The 13283-nt window shown below is 40.4% G+C and overlaps 1 non-coding gene across 1 annotated transcript; it reads right to left on the bottom strand.

The window, feature by feature from the left end:
* Positions 1–12616: 12616 nt before the first annotated feature.
* On the bottom strand, positions 12617–12723 carry LOC133827715 (small nucleolar RNA R71). The gene has a single exon (XR_009890367.1). It is a non-coding gene; the product is annotated as a small nucleolar RNA R71 (small nucleolar RNA).
* Positions 12724–13283: the final 560 nt, after the last annotated feature.

The following is a 13283-nucleotide window of genomic DNA, read 5'->3' as shown; positions in this document are numbered from 1 at the left end:
TGCAGTCCAATGACTCAATTCATGATTGTATTGAAAACAGCTGACTATCCCTACTGCATAACAAATGTCAGGTCTTGTACACAACATGGCGTACATTAGACTGCCTACTACTGAGGCATAGGGATATTGTCTCATGTCTTCCTCTTCCTGAGGTGTTTTGGGACACTGCTCTTTGGAAAGGAATACTCCAGAACGGGTTGGCATATCACCCTTTTTGGAGTTTTGCATATTAAAGCGTTCTAGCACCTTATCAATATAAGTTGTTTGAGACAATGCAAAATTTTTGTTCTGTCCATCTCGAAGAATCTTAATGCCCAGAACATACTTAGCTTCTCCCAAATCTTTCATTTGGAATTGTTCAGCTAACCAGTTCTTTACTTTTGATAATGATGTTACGTCATTTCCAATCAGTAATATATCATCAACATAAATAACGAGGAATACTACTACACCATCTTTGATTTGTTTATAGACACAAGGTTCGTCAACGTTTTGTTCAAAACCAAACGTTTTAATTGTGTCATCAAATCTAAGATTCCAAGATCTAGAAGCTTGTTTGAGTCCATAAATGGATCTAAGAGGCTTGCAAACCTTTTAACTCGAACCCTTCTGGTTGAGACATGTAAATGGTTTCGTCAAGGTAGCCATTCAGAAAAGCTGTTTTGACATCCATTTGCCAAATCTCATAACCCATGCACGCAGCTATGGATAAGAGTATACGAATGGATTTTAGCATGGCTACAGGAGAAAAAGTTTCTTCATAGTCAACCCCTTCTTTCTGTGTGTAACCTTTGGCTACAAGCCTTGCTGTGAAAGTCTCTACTTTCCCATCCGCTCCTCTTTTCTTCTTGAATATTCACTTGCAACCAATGGGTTTGATATTCTCAGGTGGATCTTCAAGAACCCAGACAGAATTGGAGTACATCAATTCCATTTCTTGGTTCATGGCATCTTGCCATTTGTCCTTGTCAGAATCATTCATTGCATCTCTAAATGTCAATGGATCGTCTTTGTTTGTGTCAGACACAAGCATTTGAACTTCGTGTTCATAGCGTGTGGGTTGCTTGTTAATCCTCCCACTACAACGAGGTTCACTACTATTCTGACTAGAACTAGCAGTTTCCTCTTGCAGTTTTTCATTGGTTGTTGCTGGTGACTTTGCAACTTCATTTGAGACCATCTCCTCCAGAACAACCTTACTGCGAGGTTTGTAGTTATTCACATAGTCATGTTCAAGAAAAGTTGCATTTGTCGATACAAATGTTTTATTTTCTTTTGGACTATAGAAAATTCCACCTCCGGTCTCTTTGGAATAACCTACAAACATGCACACTTCAGAGTGTGATTCTAACTTCCCGGTCTTTCCGTTAAGCACATGTGCAGGACATCCCCAAATTCAAAAATGGTGTAAACTAGGTTTACAACCATTCCATAATTCTATGGGTGTCTTTTGGACAGACTTAGATGGAACAACATTTAATAAGTATAGAGCACATTGAATCGCATAGCCCCAGAATGACAGTGGTAATGATGAGAAACTCGTCATTGATCTAACCATATCTAATAACGTTTTGTTCCGTCTTTCCGAAACACCATTTCGCTGTGGCGTTCCAGGTGCCGTGAGTTAGGATAGAATGCCATGCTCACATAGATGGTCTTTGAAGTCAAAATCCAAGTACTCTCCTCCTCGATCAGATTGAAGAGCTTTTAGTGACTTACCTAATTGTTTTTCAGCTTCTGCTTGAAATTCTTTGAACTTTCCAAAAGTTTCAGATTTTCTTTGCATTAAATATAGGTAACAATATCTTGAATAATCGTCAATAAAAGTGACGAAGTATTCATAACCTCCTCTTGCTTGTACATTTAGTGGACCGCAAACATCCGTATGTACTAGCTGAAGTGGTTTTGTGGCTCTTGAACCTTTGGCAGAGAAAGGTCTCTTGGTCATTTTGCCTTCTAGACAGGATTCATAAACAGGGAGAGATCCAATAGATAGTTCTCTTAAAGGACCATCCTTTACAAGCCTATTTATTCTGTCTAGACCAATATGGCCCAATCTTAAGTGCCAAAGATATGTATCACTATCGGAATCAGTCTTTTGTCGTTTAATAGATCTTGGATTTGCTGTTTTAAATAATTCAGAATTATTTACAGATTTCTCTTTAGCTTGCAGTTTATAAAGCCCATCGATAGATTTTGCAGAACATATCTTAAAACCATATCTTGAAATAACAATCGAATTATTATTAAAAGATATTTTAAAATTTTGTTCATGCAACATAGAAACAAAATTTAGTAAACCATGCACAACAAAACCAGGCTCGGAGATCTGAGGATTAATCATACCCACATATTGATGTAACGGGGAGGGACCTCCCAAATAGGCTTATTAATGTTGTTTCCCTATCTATAGAGAGATTCCTTCCTCAAAGTATCTTTCAAGCTTCAGATGCCCTTAGCAATGTAAGAGGTCGATCGCGGAAGAGTAGCAGACCAAAAGCTTTGGTTATTACAGTATCTTTTAGTGAAAGCCTCCACCCACAAACACTTTTTCTTCACTACCACAGACCACGTAAACTTGGTAATAAGAGCTTTCTTAAAGTCTTTATATTTCCTAATCCCAAGCCCACCTATTTCCTTTGGGCGACAAATTTTATCTCAGCTAGATAAAGCCAAAAACTTATTTTTCCTCTCATTCCCCAACAACTAGAATTTACGGAAAACCTTATCAAGATCGGAACAAAGGGACTTTGGTAACAAAAAAGACAACATGGAATACACAAGGATGGTAGACGCCAGTGACTTAATAAGAGTTGTCCTGCCCGCTTGTGACAAAAGTTTACTACTCCACCCTTCCAAGCGCTTCAAAATTCTATCCTTTATGAAGGCAAAAGAGTGCTTCTTATTTTTAGCTAGGAACAAAGGATTTTCGAGAAAGGTAGCCTCGTCATCCATAATACGACACCCCTGTTTGGCCTGCATGCTCTCTCGAACCGTCCTGCTGATGTTATCTGAAAAAATAACAGACAATTTCTCATTGTTAACTCCCTGCCTAGACCACGCACAATAGAGATCAATGCATTCCTGAAGAGCATTAATCTCATGCTCCTTAGCCTTACAAAATAGAAAGCAATCATCTGCTTAAAGAATATGAGAGATCAGCAGACCACTTTGTGATATTTTGAAACCAAAAATATGACTCTGAGTCTCCTCCCTGACAATTAATCGAGAGAGAACCTCACTACATAGAATAAAAATGTACAACCACAGAGGCCCCTCTACCTTAACCCTCTTTCAGGCCTAAAATCTCTGAGCGGGTCCCCATTCAGAAGCACCGAAAAGGACATTGTGGAAATGCACTGGAAGATCAAATGTCGCACTTGATCAGAAAAACCAAAAGCGTGAAGATTTTCATCCACAAACTTCCACTCCATTCGATCATAGCCTTGGACATGTAAAGTTTAATTCTTATGTCCCACACCTGATTGTATCTCCTCTTCATTGTATGAATTATTTCTTGAGAAATAATTGTGTTGTCTGCAAACCAATCCCCAGGAACAAATGAAACTTGGCACGGAGAGATTAGCTCATCAATGAATTTTTGAATCCTATTGGGAAATTTTTTAGAGATCATCTTGTAGACAACATTACAGAGACTAATTAATCTATAGTCAGTAAACCCCTGGGCTAAGTTGGACTTCGGGATGAGCACAATAAAAGTGTGATTTATAACTCTCGATAAAGATCCCAATAAAAAGAACTCCCCGACAGCAGTGGCGAGATCCATACCAACAACATCACAGTAATGTCTATAGAATTTACCAAGCATACCCTCAGGACGAGGCGACTTCAAAGGCGCCAATCCACATACCACATCCTTAATCTCCGATAGGTTCGGGCATCTAGTAATAAAGGCATTGTTATTCTGTGTTATAGAGGGACGAATCAGATCAAACAATTGGGAGAAAATAAAGTGATTCAACATTCGGTAAACTTCGCCAAAGTTACGAATAAAGTAAGCTCCAATATCTACCCTTCCCATAATCTAGTTGACCCTATCATCAGAGACAGACCAGATTTAGTTGCAATGTCATCTAGTAAGAGACAGACCAGATTGAGTTCTGATCCCCATGTTTAAGCCATAATTCCCTAGACTTCTGTCTCAAAATTTCAGCTTGGCACCTGGAGATGTCCTCCATCTCCAAGATAATGGAGGATTCAAGTTGCACGTTATTTGGGCTAGCCTGCCGATTTTTAACTTCGACGAGAAAATCTTCTACCATCTTTAACTTTTCTTGACAAAACCCAAACACCTCCCTATTCCAAAATTTTAGAACCCTTGTAGTGTACATAAGTTTGTTCTGGAGTTGGAAACTCCCCATACCACTATACAATCTAGCCCAAGCCTTTTGAATGACCTCTCTACACCCTGGGTCATTACACCATACATCTAAAAATCTAAATGGGGATCGGAACGAATCTATATTTAAAAAGAGATCAATGACTAAAGTTGAGTACTCTGAATCCATAATAGGTAACGCCTTAACACCCGCCTTTGGGAACACCGAGACCTACTCCATGTCGGCGATCACTCTATCCAATCTCTCCCTCATAAGATCCCTGAATTTATGCTTATTTGACCACATGAAGAAAGATCCCACACCTTGTAACGCCCTGGATAGCCAAGACCGCTACACTGTGTACTTATAAAGGTGTAGGACTTGCTAATCAAGTCATTAATTTAAAAATGTGTTACTAAAAATGTATGAGCTAGGGTTAAAAAGGTTTTGGTCTCAAAAGTAACACTTTACATAATTAAACAGTTCTATACATGGGATCCCAAAAAGAAACAGAGTTTAAAAGTTGGTTTACAGAATCTCCAAAATACAGACAACCATCAACCATACTAAGGCAAAATAGACATTTCTGGTTCTCACGTCCCTGCCTAAACCCCAACCGTGGTGGCTGAGCGGCTGGTCATGTACATTCAGCTTGCAGAGCTCTCCAAGTCAGGGCTGAGCAAGCTTGCCTTTTCCTTTACCTGCACCACGTAGCACCCGTGAGCCAAGGCCCAGCAACAAAACATAATATGCAACACAGACAACAATAATAGATATTCAACTCTTTAAGCATGTTCAAACACTTAATACTCCACATTAACCACTCAGCACTTATACATAACCAATAATGCAACTAATCACAACTAGCAAACAAATCACATAATAGTTAGGGCCAACAACTTAGGCCGCACCCTCTGTTTACCCCACTGACTCCAGCTCGCTTAAACCGAGCTCAATGCATAATAATCTGTCCTTGGCTACCAGTGGCTAAGCCGCGCCCTATGCTCTAGTGTAACCTTTGGCACTCTTAGGTCGTTGGTTCACTGTTTACATGGCATAATATCATCTTTTCAAGCATACATATTAGGGAGCCCTTAGTCCCATTACAAATACACAACCGGGTGCAGTTTTCTTACCTTTAGTTTCTACGTTCACTGGTTATGAGCGACGTTCCTTGAACACGATCCGTTCCTAAGCCCTAGCTTTAACACCTAATCACAACCAAGGTATTGGATTCAATTAATATTCAAATAAGGGTTTCCGGGTACAACACTGGCTTCCAAGACATTGAATTCTACCAAGCACGGTGGTGAAATCGATCCCAAGCACCCTAGGCTAGATTCCTGCGCTCAAAATCCCCAAATGTTCAAGAATGCACCTAAGGGATGTGGCCTTTGAACCTTAGTCGTGGCTCGCCCCTAAAACAGAGCCCAAGGCCCTTAGCAAGCAGACACGCGCCGCGACCCTGCCCATGGGCGTCGCGGCGCTCTCCCTTGGTCGTGCCTCCCTGGTTCTCTCACTTCGTAGGGCCGCAGCGCTCTAGAACAGAGCCGCGGCCCTCCCCTTCATGCCAAGAAAATACACCATTTCTAGCATCCTAACCCCATCCAAAATCATTCCAAAGCACCCTAACTCAACACCCATTTATCACAAAACTTTTATCATGACTCTAACAACATATTCCAACATAAATTCAGCCTAAGAACCTACTAAAACTCCATTTTGATTCTCTGAAACCCAGCAACTCAAAACACCAAAACCAGTCATGCGAAACTCAAACTTAAACCTCTAAATTATGAGTTGGAGCTTACCTCTTTCGCTAAACCACTTCCTTGACAATCTCTGTGCTAAAACCTAAGCACTTATCTTCAATTCAGCCCTTAAACATCAAAATCATAATCACCTTAATATTCAGCCAAAAACTTAGAGTTCTAACACCCAAAAACACAATTAAATTCTTACCTTAATCTTGATTAAGTGACCCTTAGTTTGAGCTAAGCTAAGCCTTCATGAATTCAGCTCAAACACAGAGTTTTTTCCCCAGCTGATTCCCTTAGGTTTTATGTAGTTTCTTGAAAGTGAAAGGAGAAAGAAGAGAAGAGAAGAGGTCGGTTTGTGTTTTATTCCCCTGTTTTTTATTAACTTAGTCTAATCGTAGCCAGTTAAGTCAATCCCGAGGCTCGGGGTACCAGAAACGTCCCCGAGGGCCAAACAATAATTTCCCCCAATATTCCCGCCTAGGCTTTCTATCCTCAAATATATATCCATATATTTATTTCCATAACCCGATAGTCTAAATAACTACCCGATACCTATAATACCCCTGACTTATCCAAAGTCAAATACTAAGCCCCGTTGTGACTTCCCGCTAACTGGCTCCCTAGGATCGCCTCAAGTCGCATGCTACAGATTTACCCACATAATAATGTGGTTCACACAGATATATCATTTAACCACATTTACATCCACATAATCATACAAGCATGCCTATCATATAATCATGCATTAAATCAATAAATTCACTCATAAGTCAATTATGCCTTCCCGGCACACTAATCAAGGCCCTTAAGCCATATTAGTGATTTTGGGTCGTTACAACTATCCCCTCCTAATGTGAATTTCGTCCTCAAAATTTACCTGAATATCTCGGGATACTAATCCCGCATCGCTGTCTCTAACTCCCAGGTCGCTTCCTCAACCTTGCTGTTTCTCCACAACACTTTTACTAACGGAATTGTCTTATTCCGTAAGACTTTTTCCTTCCGATCCAAAATCTGAACCGGTCGCTCTTCATAGGATAAGTCTGTCTGTAACTCTAAATCCTCATACTTCAGCACATGCGTCGTATCTGAAACATAGTTCCGCAACATGGAGACACGGAACACATCATAAACTCTTGACAGTGACGGTGGCAAGGCCAGCCTATAAGCCACCTATCCAATCCTCTCTAGGATCTCAAAAGGTCCAACAAATCGAGGGCTCAGCTTGCCCTTTACTCCAAACCTCCTCACCCCTCTCAACGGTGAAACTCGCAGAAACACGTGGTCCCTAACCTAGAACTCCATGTTCTTATGCTTAGGATCAGTGTAGCTTTTCTGTCTGCTCTGCAAAGCAAGCATTCTGACTCGAATCTCCTCAATAGCCTCATTGGCCTTTTGAACCATGTCTGGTCCTAAGTACCTCCTCTCACCCATCTCATCCCAATGAATGGGTGATCTACATTTTCTCCCATATAGCATATCATAAGGAGCTACTCCAATCGTGGATTGATAACTGTTGTTATACAAGAACTCAATCAACGGTAGGTACTTACTCCAAGATCCCTCGAAATCAATCACACACGCCCTAAGCATGTCCTCTAACACCTGAATTGTCCTCTCAGACTGTCCATCAGTCTGAGGATGAAAAGTTGTGCTAAACTTCAGCTGGGTCCCCATAGCTCCCTGCAGAGCTCCCCAAAACTTAGAGGTAAAGATGGGATCTCGATCAGATACAATAGACTTTGGAACCCCATGGAGACGAACTATCTCCCTCACATACTGTTCCACTATATAGGTAGACTTCACTGGCAGAAAATGAGCTGACATGGTGTATCTGTCTACTATCACCCACACCGAGTCACAAAGTCCCACTGTCCTGGGTAATCCTCCCACAAAATCCATCATAATGTCCTCCCACTTCCATTCTGGGATGCCCAAAGGCTGAAGCAATCCCGCTGGTCGCTAATGCTCAGCCTTTACCTGCTGACATGTCAAACATCTAGACACATACTCTACCACATCCTTCTTCATCTCGGGCCACCAATATAATGCCCGTAGATCTTGATACATTTTCGTGGTACCCAAATGAAGCGAGTATGGCATAGTGTGAGACTCATCCAATATCTCTCGTCTAATCCCCTCATCTGCTGGAACACAAATCCGCCCCTGATATCGAAGCATGCCAGTCTCAAAGACGAAATAATCCTTAGCTTTCCCCGCTAAAACATGCTGCCTAACTTCCTGCAACTGCACATCCACCAATTGTCCCTCCTTAATCCTCTTTAGCAGGGTCAACTGCAAGGTAATATTAGCTAACTGGCCCACCAATAATTATATCCTTACTCTGGTCATTTCATCTGCTAACTCCCTCGAGATCTGGGTGGAACTATACAACTGTCCTGGGCCCCTCCGGCTCAATGCATCCACCACCACGTTGGCTTTCCCCGGGTGCTAAAGGATATCGTAGTCATAATCCTAAACCAACTTTAACCAATGCCTCTGCCTCATGTTCAAATCATTCTGAGTGAAGAAATATTTCAAACTCTTGTGGTCAGTGTATATCTCGCACTTCTCCCCATACAGGTAATGCCGCCAAACCTTCAGTGTGAATACCACTACCGCCAGCTCCAAATCATGGGTAGGATACTCCTTCAGCTACCGCGATGCATAGGCTATAACTTTCTCATTCTGCATCATCACGCAGCCTAAACCCATCCTCGATGCATCACAGTAAACCACAAACTTTCCTTCCTCCGAAGGAAGACTCAGCACAGGTACAGAAATAAGCCGTCACTTCAACTCTTGGAAACTGTTCTCACACCTCTCTGACCAAGCAAACCTCTGATTCTTTCTTGTCAATTCTGTCATCGGTGAAGCGATCTTTGAGAATCCCTCCACAAACCGCATGTAATAACCTACCAACCCAAGGAAACTCCGCACCTTCGAGGCGTTCTTTGGCCTCGGCCAATCTCTCACTGCTTCCACCTTGGACGGATCCACCTTAATCCCTTTTGCACCAACTATATGCCCAAGGAAATTCACCTATGGCAACTAAAACTCACACTTTTTAAGCTTGGCATACAACTGATGCTCCCTTAACCTCTGTAAAACCTGTCGAAGATGTTGCTCATGCTCTGCCTCTGAACTGGAGTATACTAGAATGTCTTCGATGAAGACAATAACGAACTGATCTAAGAAGTCCTTGAACACCCTATTCATCAAATCCATAAAAGTTTTCGGGGCATTGGTCAAATCGAAAGACATGACCAAGAACTCATAGTGCCCATATCGCATCCGGAAGGTCGTCTTTGGTATATCCTCATCTTTGATCCCCAGCTGGTGATAACCAGATCGTAGATCAATCTTTGAGAACACCGTCTTTCCCTTCAGTTGATCGAACAAGTCATCAATCCTTGGTAAAGGGTACTTATTCTTTATGGTAAACTTGTTCAATTCTCGGTAGTCTATACACATCATCAACGTCTCGTCCTTCTTCTTAACAAATAATACTGGAGCGCCCCAGGGTGAGTAACTAGGTATGATGAAACCCAGATCCAGAAGCTCCTGCAACTATATCTTTAATTCCTTCAACTCAGCTGGTGCCATCCTATATGGTGCCCGTGATACTAGTTCTGTCCCCGGTGCTAACTCAATCTCAAACTAAATCTCCCTGTGCGGCGGCAACCCTAGTGAATCCTCAGGAAATACGTCCAAGAACTCACACAACAATTTGGTCTCTCCCGGCCCTGCCGGCATAACCCTAGTAGTATCCACTACAATGGCTAAAAAACCTACGCATCCTCCCTGCAACAAGTCTCTGGCTCTCAACGCTGAAATCATGGGTGCGCGGGGTTCACAACCCGCACCCACAAAAACAAAAGGATCCTCGCCCTCAGGCTCAAAAGTCACCATCTTCTTTCTGTAGTCCATAGTAGCCCCATATCTAACCAACCAGTCCATCCCCAGAATCATGTCAAAATCCCCACTGTTCCGCACACAAAACAAGCTGATTAGTGCTCAAAAATATCATTTTATTAGTCTTAAAAGTGTAAAATTAATTAAGTTTTAATTAATATTTTCATGGATTTATTGTCATATATTTTATATTTGAAAATATTAATTTTAATTTAATTTGTGTTTAATTTTCAGGAAATAAAATGATTTTTGACACAAAGAAAAAGAAAGAGGAAATAAAGAATTAAAATTGAAGAAATCATGAAGAAAATGGCATTTTTGAAGATGGAATGGCCCAAAATTAAGCCCAAAACAGCCAAAGCCCAAGCAAAATTCTGCTCCCCCACGCTGCCACATGGCAGCTTGCCATTCGTCCACCCGAGTCGCCGAGCCGAGCCTCCAAGCTGAGCAGCCAAGCTTCCAACCGCTGAAGAAGCCGCCGAGCCGCCTGACGCCGCACCTGCCACGCTAACACGCTGACGCCACGTCCCATCCACCTGACGCGCCAGCCACCTGAACCAACAAGAAGCTGCCACCTGCCCACGTCGTCAGTACCTGTTTCCCATGTACCTGACCAGCCACCTACCACAATCAGCCCCTGTCCCCCACGGCTCAACACATTTTCCCCACTTCCACCAGTTTTTTATGCCACTTTCCCACTATTTTGTACACGGTTTTACACGTTTTTTAGTCCTATTTACACTATAAATAGGGTACCAAATGGGGTAAAAAGATATCAGATTATGTAAGGAGAGTTTAGAGAGTATTGGAGAGAAAAACACTTATTTTTCATATTTTTCTTTTACATTTTTGTGAGTGAAAACAATGCCTATTTTAGGCTAAATTTTCTTGTGGAAAGGCTAGAGTGGAGTTCATGTTTAATATTATATTTTTAATATATTGATTCTTTATTTTGTTCTTCATTTCTATATATTTGTTACAATTAAATTTATTTTCTTCTAATTTTTATTCTAAATTTATTATTATCTTTTACATAAGTCTAGTCATGCTCTTCTTATGTAATTTAGGTTTTTAATTTAATTTAGAATATTTGTTATATTATATGCTTTTTACTGCATTCTGCCATTGGTATTTTGTCGCTCTAAAGTATATAATATGATAGGTTTTTAAAATTAGAAGTTAGTATAATTTAATTAAAGAACATATTTTAAGGTGAGCTTTATTATATATATTTTCCAACTATAATTAATGGTGTAGAATTATAGTTGAGTATAATGAATCAATTTTATTAAAATATATATATGTTTGCATGAATGAAACTTATGTCTTCCATACTCTCTTTCTGATTCGAATCCCTCGATTTTATTCATTTAATGTTTATATTCTTTTTCAAATTTACATTTTTCCAAAGTTTATTATTTTTAATTTACTAATCTTTCTTTTAATTTTGTATTTTACCTCTCTGTGGATGCGACATAGCCTGATTACTACTGTGACCGCTTAGGAATTATTGGGCGATATCAATTTTTGGCGCCGTTGCCGGGGAGGTAATTCTACAATTAAAGGTTTGCATAGTAAGTTAATTTTTTTTCTTTCTATTTTAAAAAAAAATAGTATAATTTTTAATTTCTCTTTTATTTTATTTTTCCTTATTAATTTTTATTTTTATTTTTATTTATTTATTATTTTTTATTTATTCATTTTTTTAATTTTATTTTTAGGTTTAGAATTTTATTTTCTAGATTTAGGTTTTTTTTTCCGAAAAAAAAGCATAAAATTTTAAATCATAAAATTTAAAAAAAAATCAAAAATAAAAAATCAAACAAAGTATTGAGAACATTTGTGTAAGTTTGGAAATTAATAAAAACCAAACTTGTTATGTCTTAAAAAAATTACTTCTTAAATAAGGTCTGTGTTAGCGTTACCCTCCAATCTTTTCTAAGAACCTTGGGGAGTTCTAGAAAAGCTCTTGGGCCTAAAGTGGTACCTTGGCAGCCTTTCCAATTGGCCTGGGAACATTTTGGTGTATACTTATTACATTATTACACATTTGCGCTTATAATACTTACAAACTAAAAAATATTTATGCCACGAAACAGAGACGCACTAGGGAGATTTGTGAGACAACAAGTAGAAACTTTAGAAAACTCTCCTAGTTCGTCGTTTTCTTCCATTCGTTCAAACACTTCCGATTCACCGAGACTTACCGAACCACCCACGATGGCTCATCAAGACGAAGTCCAACCAAGAATGCTACAGGAATATTTACATCCTACGCGTACAGCCACACCTTCATGCATAATGTATCCCAACAATATGCCAAATTTTGATTTCAAACCCGGCATGATTAACCTCTTACCAACCTTTCATGGGTTGGAAAATGAGAGTCCGTACGTGCATATACGGGAATTCGAAGAGGTGGTGGCTACATCCAACAACTGTTCTGATGTCACAAACATTGTGAGATTGAAATTCTTTCCTTTCTCACTCAAAGACAAAGCAAAAATTTGGTTGTATTCCTTAAGGCCTAGATCTATCGGAACATGGGACGAAATGACAAAAGCATTCTTTGCCAAATATTTCCCGCCCCATAAGACTAGCAGCCTTAAGAGGCAAATCTCTACTTTCATCCAGAAAGACCATGAAACTTTCCATCAGGTCTGGGAGAGGTTTAGAGATTTGATAAATCAATGCCCACATCATGGATACGAAAGCTGGCGTTTGATCAGCTATTTCTATGACTGTCTCAGGACCATCAGCAGTCAAAGTGTCAGGAGTCTTTCTCTTGAAGTCACTGGGGCCTCCGCCCCTACCTGTCCCCGAATAATGAGGCACCACTCTACGTCCCTCGCGCCTCACCGCACTTTCCCTCCAAATCTTTTCTCCCCTTACTCAACGGTAAGAGCCTTCTCAACGGCCTGGGCATAATTTGTTCCTCCAGGTACCGTTGTTATTCTGACATCCCGGGCTATCATAGCATTAAGCCCCCTGATAAATCTTTCTTGCCTAGCAGCATCAGTAGGCACAAGATCTGGTGCAAACTTCGCAAGCCTGTCAAATTTTAGGGCATACTCTATAACAGTCATATTACCTTGCACCAAACCCACAAACTCATTAAATTTTGCTGCCCTGATAGCAACATTATAGTATTTCTGGCTAAACAAGTCTCTAAAACCTTCCCAACTCAGAGTAGTGACGTCCCTGGTCTGTGAAGCCACTTCCCACCAGATGCAGGCATCCTCTCTCAACATATACGTGGCACATGCCA

Source organism: Humulus lupulus, chromosome 3 (assembly GCF_963169125.1).
Source record: "Humulus lupulus chromosome 3, drHumLupu1.1, whole genome shotgun sequence".
In the NCBI taxonomy this organism is placed as follows: Eukaryota; Viridiplantae; Streptophyta; class Magnoliopsida; order Rosales; family Cannabaceae; genus Humulus; species Humulus lupulus.
This window is presented reverse-complemented; position numbering and strand designations above follow the sequence as displayed.